Source organism: Oryctolagus cuniculus, chromosome 2 (genome assembly GCF_964237555.1).
Source record: "Oryctolagus cuniculus chromosome 2, mOryCun1.1, whole genome shotgun sequence".
Lineage (NCBI taxonomy): Eukaryota > Metazoa > Chordata > Mammalia > Lagomorpha > Leporidae > Oryctolagus > Oryctolagus cuniculus.
Genome location: NC_091433.1, coordinates 83,078,978 through 83,093,633, shown reverse-complemented (window position 1 = coordinate 83,093,633; position 14,656 = coordinate 83,078,978). Strand labels below are relative to the sequence as shown.

The 14,656-nt window shown below is 37.9% G+C and overlaps 1 long non-coding RNA gene across 10 annotated transcripts in view; it reads left to right on the top strand.

Moving 5' to 3' along the window:
- LOC127490274 (uncharacterized) overlaps positions 1 to 14,656 on the top strand; it is a 137,850-nt gene that overhangs the window by 40,182 nt on the left and 83,012 nt on the right. For all 10 annotated transcript variants that reach the window (XR_011386356.1, XR_011386355.1, XR_007918149.2 and 7 more), the window contains one exon: positions 13,917 to 14,030. This is a non-coding gene — a long non-coding RNA (uncharacterized lncRNA). The remainder of the gene's footprint in view (positions 1 to 13,916; positions 14,031 to 14,656) is intronic.

The window sequence follows — 14,656 nt, the reverse complement described above, 5'->3', positions numbered from 1 at the left end:
CGTGAACATGCTGACCTTGATTTTCCTTATCTTTCACATTTATCGCTGTATTATGTCTCCAAAGTTATTAGTGGCTGATATTAAGTCCTAATGAAGACAAATGCAAGAAAGTTTTGTAATTCTAATAATAAATGTGGAGAAAAAATGATCATATGGACTTTAAGAAATGTAAGGGTCCAATATGCATGTGTATGTATGCATTAGACATGAGTGTATATGCATATGCAATTCTGCTGCTAATAAAAATCTCCCCATGGCTGCTAAGTGTACAGCAGTATTTAAAATTATAAATTCATTTTAATAGAAAAGAATGTGTATCTGTTTAAGATAATACTGCTAAATTTTAGGGCAGGACGTGGAAAGAGGGGAGGCAGTTTAAAGACAGATTACTTTAAAATACATTATAATTATGTGATCAAAGACTATAGATGGGGACTAGAGGACAATACACAAACATTTTCTCCTTTGAATCACTTTCAATAGGTGCCAATTTCACCTGAGATGAACACAGTTGAGTCCTTTTTCTCAGTTCTTAGAGCCAATATTACTATGTGCTAAAGGGCACTAATAAATATTCTCTGAGGAATTTATCTGAATATCCTACTCTAAACTTTTTATAAGAAGATTCGTTGATTTATTTGAAGGGCAGAGTTATAGAGAGAGGGAGAGACATAGAGAGAGCTGCTGGTTCACTCCCCAAATGGCCACAACAGTTGGAGCTGGGCCATTCTGAAACCAGGAGCCAGGAGCTTCTTCTGGTCTTCTATGGGGTTAACAGGGGCCTAAGGACTTGGACCATCTTCCACTGCCTTACCAGGCCTTAGCAGAGAGCTGGATCAGAAGAGGAGCAGCTGGGACTCAACTGTCTCCCATATGGGATTTCAGCACTGCAAGTGGCAACCTTACCAGCTACATCACAGCGCCGGCCCATAGGTTTTCTTTTATAAAGAGTCGTGTTCATCAATAAATAGTTCACACACAGTAAAATGCTCTTGTTTAAGCACTGCCTGTAGGCACCACCACACTCAATATATGAGCAATATTTCTCACAGCTCAAAGTTCTCCCGTGCTGGCTCATTGCAGTCAATCCTCTTTCCTATTCCATTACTCACAAGAAGTGTTCTAAATTCTGTCCCATTAGCTTTATCTCTTCCAGAAAACGATCTAGGGTCTAACCTGATGTGTCATTTTCCTGTTTTCATGATACTTTTGAGACACATCCATAATGGCGTATATAGCAATGTTTTTTCCTTTTTATTGATTTGTATTCCTTTTCATCTTGTGGGTATAACATTCACCAAATGATAGACAGTGGGGTTGTTTCCAGTCTTGGTGTATGGGTCTTTGTGTGGACATATAACTTCATTTCTCTTGAGTAACAGTTATCTAGAAGTAGGCATTCTGGGTTGTATGGGAAGTGCACATTTATCTTTAAGAGTCTGCTGGGGCAGGCATGTAGCTAGTGGTTAGATGCTGATGAAGACACCCCGTGCTATATTGGACTGTCTGGGCCTTATCCAGCTCTGGCTCCTGATTCCAGCTCCCTAAGAATGAGGACTGTGGGAGGCAGCGGTGATGAATCAAGTAATTGGGCTCCTGCCACTCACATGTTCCTGGCTTCTGGTTTCAGCCTCGCTTAGCCCCAGCCGTTGCAGGCATTTTGGTGGTGAACCAGTGGATGAGAGCTCTCTCTCTCTCTCTCTCTTTCTTCTTCTCTCTTTACCTCTTAAAATATCAAAGAATTTGTCAACTGTTTTTCAAAGGGATCGTGCCATTTTGAATTATCACCAGCAATAAGACTTCCGGTTGCTCTGCACCCTAGTCATACTTAACACGGTGAATTTAGGAATCTGATCGTATCTTACTGTGGATTCTATTTGCATTTCCCTAAGTAGTAATGAAATTGGACACTTTTCATTTGTGCATTTGCTGTTGATATCAGTTGTGATTCTTGGCCCCATGTCTTATTGAGATATTTGTTTAATTATTGAGTATAAAAAAGGGACTTTATATTAAAAAAGGATCTTTATCATATATCTATTTTTTAAAAAATATTTATTTATTTTGAAAGTCAGAATTCCAGAGAGAGAGAGAGACTGATCTTCCATCTGTTGGTTCACTCCTAGATGGCTGCAACAGCCTGTGCTGGGCCAGAATGAAGCCAGGAGCGAGGAGCTTCTTTCGGGTCTCCCACGTGGTTACAGGGGCCCAAGGACTTGGGCCATCTTCCACTGCTTTCCCAGGCACATTAGCAGGGAGCTGGGCCTTAAACCAGTGCCCATATGGGATGCTGGCATTGCAAGTAGTGGCTTTACCTTCTATGCCACAACACCAGCCCTCAAATATCTATTTTTTTTAAATATTTTCTCCTAGTGTGGCTGATTTTTCTATTTCTCAACATCATTTGAAGAGTGAAAATTTTAAAATTTTGGTGAAGTCTAATTTATTATTTTTCCATTTATGATTTAAGTTCATCTGTCCTAAGAAATTTTTGCCCAAGTCAAGGTCACAAATATTCTGTGATTTTCTATAGAACTTTTGTAGCTTTATAGTTTCATTTAGGTCCATGGTCCAGTCATAATTTATTTTTGCTGAAATGATTTCCTTTCTCCATTGACATACTTTGAATTCCTTATTAAAATCCAAGTGACGTGATATATGTGGGTCTGTTTCTGGGCTTGCTCTTCTATTGATCTTTATGTGTGTGCTGGTGTATCACATTGTCCTAATTATATAGTTTTAATCCAAATCCAAATCGAGTTGTGTGAGTCCATAAGGATTGTTCTTTTACAAAGTTATTTTGTTTATTTTAACTCTTAACATATCAAAATTATCAGCTTGTCATTTATTACAAAAAATCTGTAGGAATTTCTGTTTAGATCGTACTAAATCTATAGATCACCTTGGAGGACTATCAATAGTTTAATTTCATCTTCTGACCCATTGGACAGTGTACCTCTTTCCATCTGCCTAAACTGTTAGTCCCCTTACACATATTTTGTAATAATCAGCATGTGAATCTTGTATTTTATTCGATTTATCTTTAAATGTTTTATTTTCTAATGTTATTATGAGTGGCATATTTTATATTTTTAATTTCTGATATTCCATTGCTTGGATATCAAAATATAATTTATTTCTGTTCATTGACCTTGAATCCTAGGTATTTGCTAATTAAAACTTAATTATTAATTTAGTGGATTTGTGGGGGAGGTTGGGATTTTCTTTGTAGATGATAATGTTACCTATAAATAAATACTGTTTTATATCTATATTTTTTTCAAATATGTATTCCTCTTATTTCTTCTTGCCTTGCTGATCTATTTAGGATCTCCAGTGCAATATTAAATATAAAGATTTATTATTTATTTGAAAGTCAGAGTTACACATAGAGAGGAGAGGCAGAGAGAGAGAGAGAGAGAGATCTTCCATCCGATGGTTCACTCCCCAATTGGCCACAATGGCCGAAGCTGCGCTGATCTTAAGCCAGGAGCCAGGAGCCTCCTCTGGCTCTCCCACGTGGGTGCAGGGGCCCAAGGACTTGAGACATCTTCTACTGCTTTCCTAGCCCATAGCAGAGAGCTGGATCAGAAGTGGAGCAGCCGGGACTAGAACTGACGCCCATATGGGATGCCGGTGCTTTCAGGCCAGGGCGTTAATCCGCTGCGCCACAGTGCTGGCCCCCTGCCTTTCTTCATCTTGTAATTCAATCTTTCACTATTATGATATCAAACACTTTCTTTTAATGATGCTATTATCAGATTGAGGATATTCCTTTACATTATAGGTTTGCTGATTTTTTTAAAGATTTACTTATTTATAAATTTGAAAAGCAGAGAGAGAGAGAATCTTCCATCTGCTGGTTCACTCCCAAATGCCTGTAACAGCCAAGAGTTGGCCAGGCTGAAGCCAAAAACCAGGAGCTCCATCAGATCTCCTGTATGGGTGACTGGGACTCAAGCACTTGAGCCAATATCCACTGCTTCCCAGGCACGTTGGCAGGAAGCTGGAAAGGAAGCAGAGTAGCCTGGGCTTGAACCAGGGCTCCAGGGTGAGATGTAGGCATCTTAAGTGGTAGCTTAAACCACTCTGCCACAAACCCATCACTGATAATTTTTTAAATTATGAATGGATGTTGAATTTTTGTGAAATGTTTATTCTGCATCCATTTTGGTGAGCACGTATGTTACTTTTCCTAAAAGACTATTAATATAGTGTAATATTGAGCTCATATCACATTTTTGGGATAAATCACCCAGGTTACTATGCTATTTTTGTGTAGTAACTTTTATTTCATATTTGTTGTTGTTGTTAATGATTTTATTTATTTATTTATTTGACAGGTAGAGTTACAGACAGTGAGGGAGAGACAAACTGAAAGATGTGCTTGTTAACTCCCCAAATGGCCGCAAAGGCCAGAGCTGAGCTGATCCAAAGCCAGGAGCCAGGAGCTTCTTCCAGGTTTCCCATGTGGGTGCAGGGGCCCAAGCACTTGGGCCATCTTCTACTGCTTTCCCGGGCCATAGCAGAGAGCTGGTATGGAAAAGGAGCAGCCAGGACTAGAACCGGGGCCTATAAGGGATGCCAGCGCCCCAGGTGGAGGATTAACCTACTGCACCACAGCAACGGCCCCTATTTGATATCTGCTACATATTTTTGCATGTATGTCATGAGGATGATAGTTTCCAGTTTTCTTGTAGTAGCTTTTTTTCTGGTTTTAGTAGCAAAGTAATGCTGGGCTGATATACTGATGTGGAGATTCATCATTTATTTTTTATTTTCTGGAAAAATTTGGGCACAATTAGCATTTTTTCTTTCTTAAATGTTCTATAGAGTTCACTAATAAAGTAATCAATGTCTGGAGTTGTGCTGTTTTAGAAATAGTCTGATACATCGACAAGGGAATATTATCTAGTGCTAAAAATAAATGAACTATCAAGCCATGAAAATATAGGGAAGAAACATAAATTCGTCTTATTCATGGAAGAAGCCAATCTGAGAAGGCTACATCCTATATGGTCAGTGGTTGCCAGGAGTAGGAGGAAGTGGAAAGGGATCATTTGTTTTGGGGTCTATTCTTGTTATTGTGTGTTGTATACGTTTGGGTAAATGAATAATGACATGTATGCATAATTATTAATGTACTAAATTAAGGTTAAAGGAAATATTAAATACTAAATCAGCTTCCTAGTATCCACTTGACTTGTTTTATGTTTCCCTGATATAACCATGTGAGTGAGTTTATGTGTTCTGCCAAGAAACAGAATTATAACCAAAACATCCCCTTTCTAGGTATAATTTTAACTGTGAAAATTGTCATCCATGTGAGTAGTGTTGCCCCACTTTTTGCTATAGGTTATAGTTCATTTCTTCAACTGCACTTCGGCGTGATTACAACAGAACCAACAGGAGCTTGTCAACCTCTGATAGCAAAAGAAAGGTCTGGGAACCTGGATTTTCTCTCTCTCTCTCTCTCTCTCTCTCTAAGAAAAGAAATATTTATTAATTCAACTGAAAGGCAGAGTTACAGGGAGACAAGGAGAGCCAGGTCTGGGCCAAGCCAGACCTAAGATCCTAAAATTCCACCTGGGTCTCCCACATGGGTGGCAGGGGCTCAAGCACTTGGACCATTTTCTGCTGCTTTCCCAGGCACATTAGCAGGGAGCTGGATAGATCGGAAGTAGAGCAGCCAGGACTCAAACTGGTACTCACAGGGGATTCCAGTGCTGCAGGCGGAGGCTTAACCTGCTACACTGTGATGCTGGCCCCAAACCTGGATATTTTCTAAATCTGCTCATAGAAAACTGTAGACTAGAAAGAAATGAGGGCTACAGCGAAGATGGTTATTAAGGTAATATCTCATTTCAAAAGGTCAAACTCCTGTATTAGTTCCTTGGGTTTTAATAACGAAGTCAGTAAGGCCTCCATAGTTACTATGTGCCTAATTTTGGCAGGATGCTAAATGAAATGGTGACCCTCATTGAGAGAAGATCTATCCCTGTCTCAAAGAGAACCCAAGACACAGAGGAAAGCTGTCAAGAGCTCTTACAGATAAATCCACCCACAAGCAGGCACTGGCACAATGCCGCTGGGCATGCAGCATTTATAGAGATCTCTCTTTTTTTTTAATGAAGAAAATGGATTTTTTTGCATTATTTCATACTTATATGAATAGTAAATCATACAATTCAAGTTCTCAGTCCTGTGTAACTGCCTGTGATTCACTTCAAATGAGTCTGCCCACGTTGCTCCACTTACGCTCCAGCATTGGGTTCGTCTTGATAAATCCTGCTCAAAGCCCACCAGTGGTTCATGCATCACCTCCAGCCTCTGTAAAGATTTCAGTGCATTGTCCATCCCACTCCACGCTTTCAGCACTGTAACTAAGATCTAAAATAAATTCTCCAGTACAACCAAAGTCATCTTCTCTCTCAAATACACCTTTGGCATCTCGTTTCCTATGTCTTTTTTCATCAGTCATATTTTTTAATGAAAAAATATTTCCCCCAAATTCAAATTCTCCTTAATTATCAATATGCAAATGCTCTATCTCCCAAAACACTCTTTAACTTTTGCAGATCTCACTGCCATCACTGGCACACTCTGTCTTCTTAATGTGAGAGCTGCAAGTTTCAGTCTGTGAAGTATGTAACATGTTTCCCTGTAACCTCATTGATCTCTATTTTCCTATGGCAGAAATATAATCATTAATTTTCACATCTCCCTGGTGCTTTGTTCTCAGGTAGTGCTTATAGGCATCCGGTGTACCACATCCTGGGGAGCTATCAGAACCTCGGTGCTCTGAGATGTCCAGGGCTCTATCCGATCCCTAGTTTTACTGACCACAAAGGCTCCCTTAGCTACGTCCTTAACTCCCTCAGAAGCAGACTGAAGATCACTCCACAGTTCCCAAACCCATCTTGAGCAGCGGTGGGAAATCAGGTGGGACTGCCTGAGTCTCTTCCCCATACAATCCTTTCCACCCCAGTGCTCCTGCACTCTTGGGATGCAGGGCTCTGTGGCTTTTGTCCTTAGGGGCCCTGTACTTAGGAAGGTGGATAGAGAGTAGCCCAGGGTCCCTGCACTCTTAGATTCTTCAAATACTGGTAGAGTTGCTATCGTTTCTCCTCGCCCCTTCATCTTTGACATGGTAAGCAACTTTCTTAAGTGATCTATGACCCATTTCCCTCCTTTCTCCAATACTTTGAATCTCCTCCTTCATGGAGAATTTGTTCAACCTGCTCGTGCATTCCGCCAAATCTTCCAAAAGTCAAAAGCCAAGATTTTACTCTTTTAATGTCTGTGCTCTGTCATGTTGTTCTTTCCTGTAACAATGAAGACTGGATGCCCAGTTTCTCAGACAGAAGGAAAGACCATGAATTGGAGAAACAACGTGGAAAATATTTTCATATCTCAAGCTAGCATGCTACCACTCACATTTAGGTACATTAGTCAAATTTATCATTTATGGCAGTCATATGATTGGTTGTATCCACAAGTGTTACCTCTCTTATAGTAAGATGAAACTTCTCATAGGTTCATTGACTGGCTTTGTTCTAAGGTTTACTTGTCTGTAGTCCCTTTTTACATTTATATGGGTTTTTTTTTCTTCTCAGTTGTAATCGTTCTACGTATAGTCTAGATTTATTTTAGTTTATTTACTCAACAAACACTTTTTGAGCCTATTATTTTCCAAAACATGTGCTTGGTTTAAAAAAAATCACAGAATTTATGTTCTCACAGAACTTATGTTCTTATAGCAGAAAGGAAATTCACTGAAAAATGAATAGGACAGTCACACTAGTTAAGGTATTACTCTACTGTAAGAAACACATTCTGAATCACTGGAGTAATGACTTGGGGAAAGGAAGTAGGACCAAGACAGGGATGTAAAAGAAGACTCCACTTAGGAAATTAGTGGAGTATCTATATGGTAGAGACTATGTTTCTCAGTCCCGGCCGTGCAAACTTTTATGGCATATCATTTCAAAATTGTATTTAGTCAGATATTGTCCCCATATTTCATTAACAAATCAAAAACATATTTTAAAAATATAATTATCTTAGTAACTACTAAAAAGCATTTGATAAAATTTAACTCATTCATATAAGACTTGCACATTTCTGTTTGCTTTGTTTCTAAGTATTTTCAGCTTGTTTGCTTTTTAAAAATTTGCTTTTTGTGTGTTCAATGTTTTTCTTTTCCTGTTATACATAGGATTTGTTTTTCTATTACATTTCCTAATTATATAAGAAAGCTATTGCTTTTTATCTGTTTTTCTTTGGTATTGCTTCTTAATTATCTTATAAGCTCTGATTTTTTAACATTAATTTTTCCAGATTGCTTTTGGAACAATCAAATTATCTATACCTATTAAAATATTTATCTTGTCTTATTGCATTGCCTCAGGCTTCAGAATCATTGTTGAATTAATAGTGATAAAAGCAGAAATAATGGCGGTATTATTGGATGTAATTTTGAAATAATTATAATGTTGCACCATTATGTATGAGGATTATAGCAGGATTCATGAATATTATCTCTAACACACTGTGTTACTATCCTTTTATAATCTACTGTGACTTTTATTATCGAAAATGGGAGTTGAATTTTATCAGATGCTTTCAAAGCCTATGTTGAAATAACCATAAATTGTTTTCCTTTCATATCTGGTAAAATAGTGAATCACATTAAATAAGTAGCATATGTTAAATCATCTCTGCATTTTTTTAGTAAACCTCTCCTTTGTCATGAAGGATCACTCTTTCAATATGCTATTGGCTTATTGAAAGAGTCAATGTGCTTAGCTTTTGAAAATCTGTGAGTTGAGTTTTTTCTAGGCATCAGATTAGGATCAAGTCACTTAGTTTTCATTAACTTTAATTCTCTCTTGTGCAATGGGTGTGCATTGGTCTCTCATCACAAACTGGCTGTCAGAAGTCCATGGAATTGTAAAATTGTAAATTTCATTTGTCATTTATTGTTTACGGTATTCAAGAATAGTGAGTCATCTTGCTTGTACACCCCAGGTGGTAAGCATTAGATACCTTGGATGCTGTTAGCAAGGATGAACTGAGCACATTGAGTTTCTACTTTATAGAGCTCTTTTATTCATGTGTTGAACAGATGAGCCCAAGGATCATACAATGGTAAGTCAGCTTTCCTGAGGAGTACACCCTGTTAGAAATGCTGTCATAGGTTTGTCTGAGGATTCAGTGATCCTACTCAATAATTTTTAGTTGGTAGCTGGGAACACTTCCTCAAAAACGATTTGACTATTAAAAAAAAAAAAAAAAAAAGACCTGTGGGATATTTTGAAAACTGTCCACTAGATGGCATTATGAGCCTATCAGAATTCTTTTAACTGGGCATTTACCCACCAGTTAAATACTGATTATTTAAAGAAAGATGTCCGTAAGTGGAACTGATAGAGGCACTGTCTTTGAGGGAGTCGTCTGTCCCCATTTGACAGGATATAAGGTGGGAACGACATAAAATTTTCTAAGGGCAGTGTAGTTTAGCCTTCATTTGAAAGCAATCACTTATACAAAGAAAACAAACGATGGCAAATGGTGGGGATATATGATCAGCATGACAAAACATCAGTGAGATATTTTATCCAAAAAGTTAAACTTATTTCTGTACTCAATTGAGTTACATAACCTCTTTGTGAGAAAAGTGGACTCCAAATGTGTTTAGATAAGAGTATCAGTGACAGATCTAAACACGGCTTTGAAAGGAAACCGGGTAGGATGACGATGCTGAAATAATTTTAAGTTTAACTCAGAGAGGGTAACTTTTTCTGTCATCTCTTTGAATCCTGTTGGCAGTAGGTATTAGGTGAATGGAATTTTTATGGTAAAAGTAACAACTATTATAATGATCATGAGTTCTTAGCACAGGAACTGACTCAGGGACTTTTTTGATGGGGATACTGAGAGTAGCATTTATCCACCCTAAATAAATATTGGCTTTTCTGTTTTGTTCTATTGTTTCTGAAATCCTCATTTATCCCTCCACACACCCACTTCCCCTTCCCTATATTTTTATCCGTTCTTAGGGTACAGGCAGGAGTCCTTGACTTTAGGATGGTTTAATTTTTAACTTTTTGTCTTGTATGCAAGTGAAATGCATTCAGTAGAAGTTGTACTTGGAATTTTGAATTTTGGAGGCACTCTCTTGCTCCCTGGCAACACTGGGCAGCAGTAGTGAGCATAGTACTGACCCCAAGGTCACAAGGGGACACCACTGAGACTCTATAGTGCACTGTGTTACTAGGCTAGGATGTGCAGTAGGTTAGATGGATTCAGTTCACATCTCAGGATATTTTCAATTTCTGTTGGGTTTATCAGGATATGCACCCATTGTAAATTGAGGAGTATCTGTCTATTAATAACAATGCACAGTTACATCTCTTTAATTCCTTGAGAGAGGACAAGCACAGTCAGTAGCTCACATGGTTTGAATAAAATAGAGTAGCCTCTAAGATGCACATGGTCCTGTAGGTGGAAATGCTGCCTCCAGCAGACACAGCCAACTTAGCTGTAGGCATGACCCATGTCCTGTCCTCAGTGATATTCTGAAAACTCTGATTATTACAGGTTTGAGGGGACTGCCTAATAGATTTCAATGGACTCTCCAATTGTGAAATAGTAGACTTTTCATCAGCAACTATTTTATGATCTTTTATAAGTTGACATGTTTGATAAGGAAGGTACCATTTCCCAATAGCCAGGGAGTCTTGGGACAGAAGAACGAAAAATACCCCAAAGACACAGTAAAGAATAATCCCATTATAGAGTCAAAAGTGTTTAGATGTCAGGACACCAAAGAGAATTAACACGGCTTTCCTGTGTTAAAATTTTAGTTTCAAACTTTACCGCACAGTTTGGGGAATTCTGTCTTCTCAATTTCTTCATAAGTGGTCAACATTCTAAGATATGTTCTTGTCTGAGATCAAAGTTCAAGTAGAAAATTCAGATACAATGCCTAGGTTTCAAGTATTGAGTCATGCTGACCAAGGATCAGGGTGCAGAAATGTAGGGGAGAGAGATTCACACCTTCAGACCTGTCATGTGAATAGAGATCTTTCCATTCCAGGTCTGAAGAGCTCTCTAGATCCCCATGTCATTCCCAACCAATAAGAGCAAGAGAAACTTGCATCGCCCCTTATAATGCTATGAGAGAAAAATGTTCGGAATGTTATTTGCATAATATTGACCTCAATTCAGTACAATGTGCCCAGGCAGGTAAAACAGACTCTATCATCCTGCAGATAGAATTCTCAAGGGTGTACCTTTTAACATTTCAAGTACAAAAATACATATCTCTGAATATTGTATTCTCACCTACTTACGGTGAGACTATAATATAATGTGATTTGTTGAAAATATCAACAAGCATAACGGAATGAATTTAATCCAACAGATAGGGACTTTTTTTTCCCCCAGAAGTGACAAATCTTTTGGGAATAGATTGGAGTTTTTGGAAATAGCCAAAACAGAGGTAACTTGGAGGGGCTGTAGAGAATCTCATCAGAAGCTGAATAACTGGAAAAGTTGAGGCCCAAGTGTTCCACCTTTACTGTCAAGTAGGAATTTCTTTCTGGTTTCATAAAGCCCTTCTCCACCAGTGGTGGGGGTAGCTGGAGCTAGAGAGTGGCTGTTTGTGCTATGGTAATGTATTCCTCTCTCCCAAATTGAACCCTTCATGACAAAGAACAGTCACTTGGACAGCTCACCTGATGGGTCTTGAAAAGACTCTGGACATCACAAGTGGATGTACTAGTTGAGGATACCTGGATCTAAAGAAGTAAGATTTTTGAGTTACATTCCATTATAAGGAATTGCAAAGATCATCTCAATCTATTCTACTGATCTTTGAATTTCATGTAATTTTCGAAAACAAAGTCTGATTTTCTAGGAACAAGTTTTGGGATCTTGTTAAAGTGACATTTGCTTGTTTATTTGCATTTATGATACTTGGATTTAGCTTATAGGAAACACGAGAAGACTAACACAAGATCTATGTTAGATTCATCTGTGTGGAGAATTGACTTAATCTAGTCTCTGTCATTTTCAGGGATGAAATCACATGATTTGGACTAACACTGTAACATGAGAGATTTGGATTAGGTATAAGAGAAAAGTTTCTAGCTATATCTCTGATACACATACCTGCCCAGAAAGCTTTAAATCTATAACGCCCAGTTCCAGGAGAAACTCTGACTGCTTCCCAGGCTAATCTCCAGGACCACTGCTTTTAAATTTCAAGCACAGCCCATTATTTACAGAGGTTGCAGATTTTTCACTCATCAAAAGATTAGCAAAGGACACCTAAGGAGAAATAAAGCAATCCTCCTTATTGATACTTGTAAGTTATAACAAGTATTGCTATAGATTTGAGGCTGTATATCCTAGATGAGTTATGTGTAATAAGTTATATATCACATATATGAAATATTTGAGGGTATCTTTTAAAGTTAGGGAGAAAATAAAATTAAAAGCCAAATGTAGAAGTGGGTACCTCTATCCATTTTAGAATACTTGGGAGTGAGTCTTGGCTTTGCTCTTGATTGCAACTTCCTGATAATGTGTACCCTGGGAGGCAGCAGAAAGGGCCTAGGTCCTTGGGCCCCAGCCACTCACAAGGGAGACTTGGATTATGTTCCAGGCTCCTGGATTAGGTCTAGCCAGCCCTGGCTGTTGGGGACATTTGGGGAGTGAAGCACTGGGTGGGAGATCACTGTCTATGTATGTGTATGTGTGTGCATGTGCCTTTCAAATAAGTAAAATAAACAATTTTTTAAAAAGTATTTGCTGTAAAAATTTGAAATCCATATAATTTTTTTCATAATATGCATAACCTCAATTCCATGAACCTTTGAATACTCCCTTGTGTATATACAATATTTGGAAAATATTTTATTTTTAAGAAAGTATTTTTATGGATTTAGACAAGATTTTCAAGACAATTCTTTCTCTTCTTGTACAACATATTCTTTTGCCACACACAAAATAGGTGTGTTAAATATGATTATCTTTCTCATCAAAGGAAGTTGTTATGATAAGCCTCCTTCTTTTGACCAAGTCGGACAATATTAGCCACCCCTTTCAACCTAGCACAAAGAGCTGTTAGGAGTAAGGGTGAAGAGGCTCTGGAAAGAGTACAATAGAATTCTGTGTGCAGAATTGAGTTGTTCTGTGCCTCTTTGGGCTTAAGTTTCCTGAGCTATGTAATATGGAGTTGACCAGACAGTTCCAAGGGCAGTGGATTTGCAGCCAGGGTGCGCATAAGAAACACCTAGAGGCTTTGAAGGAATGAGTTCATTGCAGTAAAGAGTGGGGTGGTATCCCCAGACCCTACCCGAGGACACAGCACTCGGGTGATGCTGTCAAACTTGGCAAAGAACACAGGCTGCCCTGTTAAATGAGGATTTCAGAAAATACAATGAGCAAATTTTTAGTATGAATATATCCCAAATATTTATCTGGCAACCTTACACAAAATAGGAAGGCAAAGTTGATTATAGAAAGAATGAATATGGTCAAGCCTCTACCGAGAGGAATTTTAGGTAAATTAATTTTAGGTAAAAAGTGGTAGGGGTATGTGTTCAGTGGTTTTCTATCACACCACACGGAAATGTCTTATTTACTTTTTTTCCAGTCTTGATTGAGGCACATTTTTATCTTCTAACAATAACTATTGTATGAATTGGAAGGCTTTAGGCTGCAACTAGAGTATGCCTCAATTAACATACAGATGGTCCCTGAATTATGTTGTTTGACTTGTACTTTTTCAATTTCCCAATCATACAAAAGTGATACACATTTAGTAGAAAGCACACTTTTAATTCTGAATTTTGTTCTCTTCTCTGGTGATACGTGTTACGATACTTTCTCGCAATGTGGAGCAGTGGCCAATGTGGCCAATGTGCAGACCCAGCTCCCAGCCAGCCTGGCAATAAACAAGTTAACACCGAGACTCCACAGTACACCATGCTGTTCAGCTGTGATGTTCAACAGGCCAGGTATATCAAATGCATTTTCAAATTACTGTAAGTTCATAAGAATGTGAGCCCATCTTTTTTTTTTCCCTCACACTTTATTCTTCTTTTATTTATTTTTTGACTACAGTTATAATATCTTATTGATTGTTGTGTTTTTCAGAAAACATTCTAAAATTCCTCTTTAAAAATTTTTTTCACATTATCACTAAAAGTATAATACTTCAATGAATATAATGGTACATTTTAAATAATAAAAATATAAGGTTGACCTTCAAATGAAATATAAAAACAAAAATTCTGTTACTTCATTTTAAGAATTCCATTAATCTTTTCAGCATTTCCAGAAGAATGTGGTGTAAGGAAATTTATTTATTTATTTTTAACTTTTATTTAATGAATATAAATTTCCAAAGTACAGCTTATGGATTACAATGGCTTCCCCCCCATAACGTCCCTCCCACCCGCAACCCTCCCCTTTCCCACTCCCTCTCCCCTTCCATTCACATCAAGATTCATTTTCGATTCTCTTTATATATAGAAGATCAGTTTAGCATACATTAAGTAAAGATTTCAAGTTTGCTCCCACACAGAAACATAAAGTGAAAAATACTGTTTGAGTACTAGTTATAGCATTAAATCTCAATGTA